We start from the raw sequence: 7,572 nt of genomic DNA on the forward strand, positions 1-7,572 counted from the left end.
CCACCACCTCAACCACCATCACCCTAACTCCCCCCCCCCCATCACCACCACCCCAACCAACATCACCCTAACCCCCCCCCATCACCACCACCCCAACCAACATCACCCTAACTCCCCCCCATCACCACAACCCCAACCAACATCATCCTACCCCCCCCCCATCACCACAACCATTGTTGTTGTTGTTGACACGAGTGCCGCACTGTTTTTGTTTGCGACGTCAAACGCGGCGCCCTCGAAACGACGGCGGCGGAGAGACGCGGTGCCCTCCCGCGTCGTCGGCGCCTTCACGAGTGCCACGTTTGAGTCGTTCATTCGCTCGTTCATTCGTTCATTCGCTCCTTCGCTCGTGCGCGCGGTGTCGCCGCTCCATGGAGCCTTTGGCGGAGCTCCTATCGCGAGCGAGGGAAGGGAGTCGAGGTTGTGGAGTTAAAGTAGTCGAGTTTGTGAGGTAAAAGTAGTCGAGTTTGTGGAGTTAAAGTAGTCGAGGTTGTGGAGTTAAAGTAGTCGAGATTGTGGAGTTAAAGTAGTCGAGATTGTGGAGTTAAAGTAGTCGAGTTTGTGGAGTTAAAGTAGTCGAGGTTGTGGAGTTAAAGTAGTCGAGTTTGTGGAGTTAAAGTAGTCGAGATTGTGGAGTTAAAGTAGTCGAGATTGTGGAGTTAAAGTAGTCGAGGTTGTGGAGTTATAGTAGTCGAGTTTGGGGAGTAAAAGTAGTCGAGGTTGTGGAGTTAAAGTAGTCGAGGTTGTGAGGTAAAAGTAGTCGAGATTGTGGAGTTAAAGTAGTCGAGTTTGTGAGGTAAAAGTAGTCGAGTTTGTGGAGTTAAAGTTGTCGAGGTTGTGGAGTTAAAGTAGTCGAGTTTGTGGAGTTAAAGTAGTCGAGGTTGTGGAGTTAAAGTAGTCGAGTTTGTGGAGTTAAAGTAGTCGAGATTGTGGAGTTAAAGTAGTCGAGTTTGTGGAGTTAAAGTAGTCGAGGTTGTGGAGTTAAAGTAGTCGAGGTTGTGGAGTTAAAGTAGTCGAGGTTGTGGAGTTAAAGTAGTCGAGATTGTGGAGTTAAAGTAGTCGAGTTGTGGAGTTAAAGTAGTCGAGTTTGTGAGGTAAAAGTAGTCGAGATTGTGGAGTTAAAGTAGTCGAGTTTGTGGAGTTAAAGTAGTCGAGTTTGTGAGGTAAAAGTAGTCGAGATTGTGGAGTTAAAGTAGTCGAGATTGTGGAGTTAAAGTAGTCGAGGTTGTGGAGTTAAAGTAGTCGAGATTGTGATGTGAAAGTAGTCGAGGTTGTGGAGTAAAAGTAGTCGAGGTTGTGGAGTAAAAGTAGTCGAGGTTGTGGAGTAAAAGTAGTCGAGTTTGGGGAGTTAAAGTAGTCGAGATTGTGGAGTTAAAGTAGTCGAGATTGTGGAGTTAAAGTAGTCGAGGTTGTGGAGTTAAAGTAGTCGAGATTGTGGAGTTAAAGTAGTCGAGATTGTGGAGTTAAAGTAGTCGAGGTTGTGGAGTTAAAGTAGTCGAGTTTGGGGAGTAAAAGTAGTCGAGATTGTGGAGTTAAAGTAGTCGAGAATGTGGAGTTAAAGTAGTCGAGGTTGTGGAGTTAAAGTAGTCGAGGTTGTGGAGTTAAAGTAGTCGAGTTTGTGAGGTAAAAGTAGTCGAGGCTGTGGAGTTAAAGTAGTCGAGGTTGTAGAGTAAAAGTAGTCGAGATTGTGGAGTTAAAGTAGTCGAGGTTGTGGAGTTAAAGTAGTCGAGTTTGGGGAGTTAAAGTAGTCGAGATTGTAGAGTAAAAGTAGTCGAGATTGTGGAGTTAAAGTAGTCGAGATTGTAGAGTAAAAGTAGTCGAGATTGTGGAGTTAAAGTAGTCGAGATTGTGGAGTTAAAGTAGTCGAGATTGTGGAGTTAAAGTAGTAGAGATTGTAGAGTAAAAGTAGTCGAGATTGTGGAGTTAAAGTAGTCGAGGTTGTGGAGTAAAAGTAGTCGAGTTTGTGGAGTTAAAGTAGTCGAGTTTGTGGAGTTAAAGTAGTCGAGGTTGTGGAGTAAAAGTAGTCGAGTTTGTGGAGTTAAAGTAGTCGAGATTGTGGAGTTAAAGTAGTCGAGGTTGTGGAGTAAAAGTAGTCGAGTTTGTGGAGTTAAAGTAGTCGAGATTGTGGAGTTAAAGTAGTCGAGATTGTGGAGTTAAAGTAGTCGAGGTTGTGGAGTTAAAGTAGTCGAGTTTGTGAGGTAAAAGTAGTCGAGTTTGTGAGGTAAAAGTAGTCGAGGTTGTGGAGTAAAAGTAGTCGAGTTTGTGAGGTAAAAGTAGTCGAGGTTGTGGAGTAAAAGTAGTCGAGATTGTGGAGTAAAAGTAGTCGAGGTTGTGGAGTAAAAGTAGTCGAGTTTGTGAGGTAAAAGTAGTCGAGGTTGTGGAGTTAAAGTAGTCGAGATTGTGGAGTAAAAGTAGTCGAGGTTGTGGAGTTAAAGTAGTCGAGGTTGTGGAGTTAAAGTAGTCGAGGTTGTGGAGTAAAAGTAGTCGAGGCTGTGGAGTTAAAGTAGTCGAGTTTGTGAGGTAAAAGTAGTCGAGTTTGTGAGGTAAAAGTAGTCGAGGTTGTGGAGTTAAAGTAGTCGAGGTTGTGGAGTAAAAGTAGTCGAGGTTGTGGAGTTAAAGTAGTCGAGGTTGTGGAGTTAAAGTAGTCGAGTTTGGGGAGTAAAAGTAGTCGAGATTGTGGAGTTAAAGTAGTCGAGAATGTGGAGTTAAAGTAGTCGAGATTGTGGAGTTAAAGTAGTCGAGGTTGTGGAGTTAAAGTAGTCGAGTTTGGGGAGTTAAAGTAGTCGAGATTGTAGAGTAAAAGTAGTCGAGATTGTGGAGTTAAAGTAGTCGAGATTGTAGAGTAAAAGTAGTCGAGATTGTGGAGTTAAAGTAGTCGAGATTGTGGAGTTAAAGTAGTAGAGATTGTAGAGTAAAAGTAGTCGAGATTGTGGAGTTAAAGTAGTCGAGGTTGTGGAGTAAAAGTAGTCGAGTTTGTGGAGTTAAAGTAGTCGAGTTTGTGGAGTTAAAGTAGTCGAGGTTGTGGAGTAAAAGTAGTCGAGTTTGTGGAGTTAAAGTAGTCGAGATTGTGGAGTTAAAGTAGTCGAGGTTGTGGAGTAAAAGTAGTCGAGTTTGTGGAGTTAAAGTAGTCGAGATTGTGCAGTTAAAGTAGTCGAGATTGTGGAGTTAAAGTAGTCGAGATTGTGGAGTTAAAGTAGTCGAGATTGTGGAGTTAAAGTAGTCGAGTTTGTGGAGTTAAAGTAGTCGAGATTGTGGAGTTAAAGTAGTCGAGATTGTGGAGTTAAAGTAGTCGAGATTGTGGAGTTAAAGTAGTCGAGCTTGTGGAGTTAAAGTAGTCGAGGTTGTGGAGTAAAAGTAGTCGAGTTTGTGAGGTAAAAGTAGTCGAGATTGTGGAGTTAAAGTAGTCGAGATTGTGGAGTAAAAGTAGTCGAGTTTGTGAGGTAAAAGTAGTCGAAGTTGTGGAGTTAAAGTAGTCGAGGTTGTGGAGTTAAAGTAGTCGAGTTTGTGAGGTAAAAGTAGTCGAGGTTGTGGAGTAAAAGTAGTCGAGGTTGTGGAGTAAAAGTAGTCGAGGTTGTGGAGTTAAAGTAGTCGAGTTTGTGAGGTAAAAGTAGTCGAGTTTGTGAGGTAAAAGTAGTCGAGGTTGTGGAGTAAAAGTAGTCGAGTTTGTGAGGTAAAAGTAGTCGAGGTTGTGGAGTAAAAGTAGTCGAGATTGTGGAGTAAAAGTAGTCGAGGTTGTGGAGTAAAAGTAGTCGAGTTTGTGAGGTAAAAGTAGTCGAGGTTGTGGAGTTAAAGTAGTCGAGATTGTGGAGTAAAAGTAGTCGAGGTTGTGGAGTTAAAGTAGTCGAGGTTGTGGAGTTAAAGTAGTCGAGGTTGTGGAGTAAAAGTAGTCGAGGCTGTGGAGTTAAAGTAGTCGAGTTTGTGAGGTAAAAGTAGTCGAGTTTGTGAGGTAAAAGTAGTCGAGGTTGTGGAGTTAAAGTAGTCGAGGTTGTGGAGTAAAAGTAGTCGAGGTTGTGGAGTTAAAGTAGTCGAGGTTGTGGAGTTAAAGTAGTCGAGTTTGGGGAGTAAAAGTAGTCGAGATTGTGGAGTTAAAGTAGTCGAGAATGTGGAGTTAAAGTAGTCGAGATTGTGGAGTTAAAGTAGTCGAGGTTGTGGAGTTAAAGTAGTCGAGTTTGGGGAGTTAAAGTAGTCGAGATTGTAGAGTAAAAGTAGTCGAGATTGTGGAGTTAAAGTAGTCGAGATTGTAGAGTAAAAGTAGTCGAGATTGTGGAGTTAAAGTAGTCAAGATTGTGGAGTTAAAGTAGTAGAGATTGTAGAGTAAAAGTAGTCGAGATTGTGGAGTTAAAGTAGTCGAGGTTGTGGAGTAAAAGTAGTCGAGTTTGTGGAGTTAAAGTAGTCGAGTTTGTGGAGTTAAAGTAGTCGAGGTTGTGGAGTAAAAGTAGTCGAGTTTGTGGAGTTAAAGTAGTCGAGATTGTGGAGTTAAAGTAGTCGAGGTTGTGGAGTAAAAGTAGTCGAGTTTGTGGAGTTAAAGTAGTCGAGATTGTGGAGTTAAAGTAGTCGAGATTGTGGAGTTAAAGTAGTCGAGATTGTGGAGTAAAAGTAGTCGAGTTTGTGAGGTAAAAGTAGTCGAGGTTGTGGAGTTAAAGTAGTCGAGGTTGTGGAGTAAAAGTAGTCGAGTTTGTGAGGTAAAAGTAGTCGAGATTGTGGAGTTAAAGTAGTCGAGATTGTGGAGTAAAAGTAGTCGAGTTTGTGAGGTAAAAGTAGTCGAAGTTGTGGAGTTAAAGTAGTCGAGGTTGTGGAGTTAAAGTAGTCGAGTTTGTGAGGTAAAAGTAGTCGAGGTTGTGGAGTAAAAGTAGTCGAGGTTGTGGAGTAAAAGTAGTCGAGGTTGTGGAGTTAAAGTAGTCGAGTTTGTGAGGTAAAAGTAGTCGAGTTTGTGAGGTAAAAGTAGTCGAGGTTGTGGAGTAAAAGTAGTCGAGTTTGTGAGGTAAAAGTAGTCGAGGTTGTGGAGTAAAAGTAGTCGAGATTGTGGAGTAAAAGTAGTCGAGGTTGTGGAGTAAAAGTAGTCGAGTTTGTGAGGTAAAAGTAGTCGAGTTTGTGAGGTAAAAGTAGTCGAGGTTGTGGAGTTAAAGTAGTCGAGGTTGTGGAGTAAAAGTAGTCGAGGTTGTGGAGTTAAAGTAGTCGAGGTTGTGGAGTTAAAGTAGTCGAGGTTGTGGAGTAAAAGTAGTCGAGGCTGTGGAGTTAAAGTAGTCGAGTTTGTGAGGTAAAAGTAGTCGAGTTTGTGAGGTAAAAGTAGTCGAGGTTGTGGAGTTAAAGTAGTCGAGGTTGTGGAGTAAAAGTAGTCGAGGTTGTGGAGTTAAAGTAGTCGAGGTTGTGGAGTTAAAGTAGTCGAGGTTGTGGAGTAAAAGTAGTCGAGGTTGTGGAGTAAAAGTAGTCGAGGTTGTGGAGTAAAAGTAGTCGAAGTTGTGGAGTTAAAGTAGTCGAGTTTGTGGAGTAAAAGTAGTCGAGGTTGTGGAGTAAATGTAGTCGAGGTTGTGGAGTTAAAGTAGTAGAGATTGTAGAGTAAAAGTAGTCGAGATTGTGGAGTTAAAGTAGTCGAGGTTGTGGAGTAAAAGTAGTCGAGTTTGTGGAGTTAAAGTAGTCGAGTTTGTGGAGTTAAAGTAGTCGAGGTTGTGGAGTAAAAGTAGTCGAGTTTGTGGAGTTAAAGTAGTCGAGATTGTGGAGTTAAAGTAGTCGAGGTTGTGGAGTAAAAGTAGTCGAGTTTGTGGAGTTAAAGTAGTCGAGATTGTGCAGTTAAAGTAGTCGAGATTGTGGAGTTAAAGTAGTCGAGATTGTGGAGTTAAAGTAGTCGAGATTGTGGAGTTAAAGTAGTCGAGTTTGTGGAGTTAAAGTAGTCGAGATTGTGGAGTTAAAGTAGTCGAGATTGTGGAGTTAAAGTAGTCGAGATTGTGGAGTTAAAGTAGTCGAGCTTGTGGAGTTAAAGTAGTCGAGGTTGTGGAGTAAAAGTAGTCGAGTTTGTGAGGTAAAAGTAGTCGAGATTGTGGAGTTAAAGTAGTCGAGATTGTGGAGTAAAAGTAGTCGAGTTTGTGAGGTAAAAGTAGTCGAAGTTGTGGAGTTAAAGTAGTCGAGGTTGTGGAGTTAAAGTAGTCGAGTTTGTGAGGTAAAAGTAGTCGAGGTTGTGGAGTAAAAGTAGTCGAGGTTGTGGAGTAAAAGTAGTCGAGGTTGTGGAGTTAAAGTAGTCGAGTTTGTGAGGTAAAAGTAGTCGAGTTTGTGAGGTAAAAGTAGTCGAGGTTGTGGAGTAAAAGTAGTCGAGTTTGTGAGGTAAAAGTAGTCGAGGTTGTGGAGTAAAAGTAGTCGAGATTGTGGAGTAAAAGTAGTCGAGGTTGTGGAGTAAAAGTAGTCGAGTTTGTGAGGTAAAAGTAGTCGAGGTTGTGGAGTTAAAGTAGTCGAGATTGTGGAGTAAAAGTAGTCGAGGTTGTGGAGTTAAAGTAGTCGAGGTTGTGGAGTTAAAGTAGTCGAGGTTGTGGAGTAAAAGTAGTCGAGGCTGTGGAGTTAAAGTAGTCGAGTTTGTGAGGTAAAAGTAGTCGAGTTTGTGAGGTAAAAGTAGTCGAGGTTGTGGAGTTAAAGTAGTCGAGGTTGTGGAGTAAAAGTAGTCGAGGTTGTGGAGTTAAAGTAGTCGAGGTTGTGGAGTTAAAGTAGTCGAGTTTGGGGAGTAAAAGTAGTCGAGATTGTGGAGTTAAAGTAGTCGAGAATGTGGAGTTAAAGTAGTCGAGATTGTGGAGTTAAAGTAGTCGAGGTTGTGGAGTTAAAGTAGTCGAGTTTGGGGAGTTAAAGTAGTCGAGATTGTAGAGTAAAAGTAGTCGAGATTGTGGAGTTAAAGTAGTCGAGATTGTAGAGTAAAAGTAGTCGAGATTGTGGAGTTAAAGTAGTCAAGATTGTGGAGTTAAAGTAGTAGAGATTGTAGAGTAAAAGTAGTCGAGATTGTGGAGTTAAAGTAGTCGAGGTTGTGGAGTAAAAGTAGTCGAGTTTGTGGAGTTAAAGTAGTCGAGTTTGTGGAGTTAAAGTAGTCGAGGTTGTGGAGTAAAAGTAGTCGAGTTTGTGGAGTTAAAGTAGTCGAGATTGTGGAGTTAAAGTAGTCGAGGTTGTGGAGTAAAAGTAGTCGAGTTTGTGGAGTTAAAGTAGTCGAGATTGTGGAGTTAAAGTAGTCGAGATTGTGGAGTTAAAGTAGTCGAGATTGTGGAGTAAAAGTAGTCGAGTTTGTGAGGTAAAAGTAGTCGAGGTTGTGGAGTTAAAGTAGTCGAGGTTGTGGAGTAAAAGTAGTCGAGTTTGTGAGGTAAAAGTAGTCGAAGTTGTGGAGTTAAAGTAGTCGAGGTTGTGGAGTTAAAGTAGTCGAGTTTGTGAGGTAAAAGTAGTCGAGGTTGTGGAGTAAAAGTAGTCGAGGTTGTGGAGTAAAAGTAGTCGAGGTTGTGGAGTTAAAGTAGTCGAGTTTGTGAGGTAAAAGTAGTCGAGTTTGTGAGGTAAAAGTAGTCGAGGTTGTGGAGTAAAAGTAGTCGAGTTTGTGAGGTAAAAGTAGTCGAG

The 7,572-nt window shown here is 41.9% G+C and overlaps 1 protein-coding gene across 1 annotated transcript in view; it reads left to right on the forward strand.

Annotated features, from left to right (window-relative positions):
• The window catches only part of LOC144735649 (disks large homolog 2-like), a 160,590-nt gene that overhangs the window by 24,704 nt on the left and 128,314 nt on the right, over nt 1-7,572 (forward strand). The gene's annotated exons all lie outside the window — the stretch shown is intronic.

Source organism: Lampetra planeri, chromosome 56, assembly GCF_965212315.1.
Source record: "Lampetra planeri chromosome 56, kcLamPlan1.2.h2, whole genome shotgun sequence".
NCBI lineage: Eukaryota > Metazoa > Chordata > Hyperoartia > Petromyzontiformes > Petromyzontidae > Lampetra > Lampetra planeri.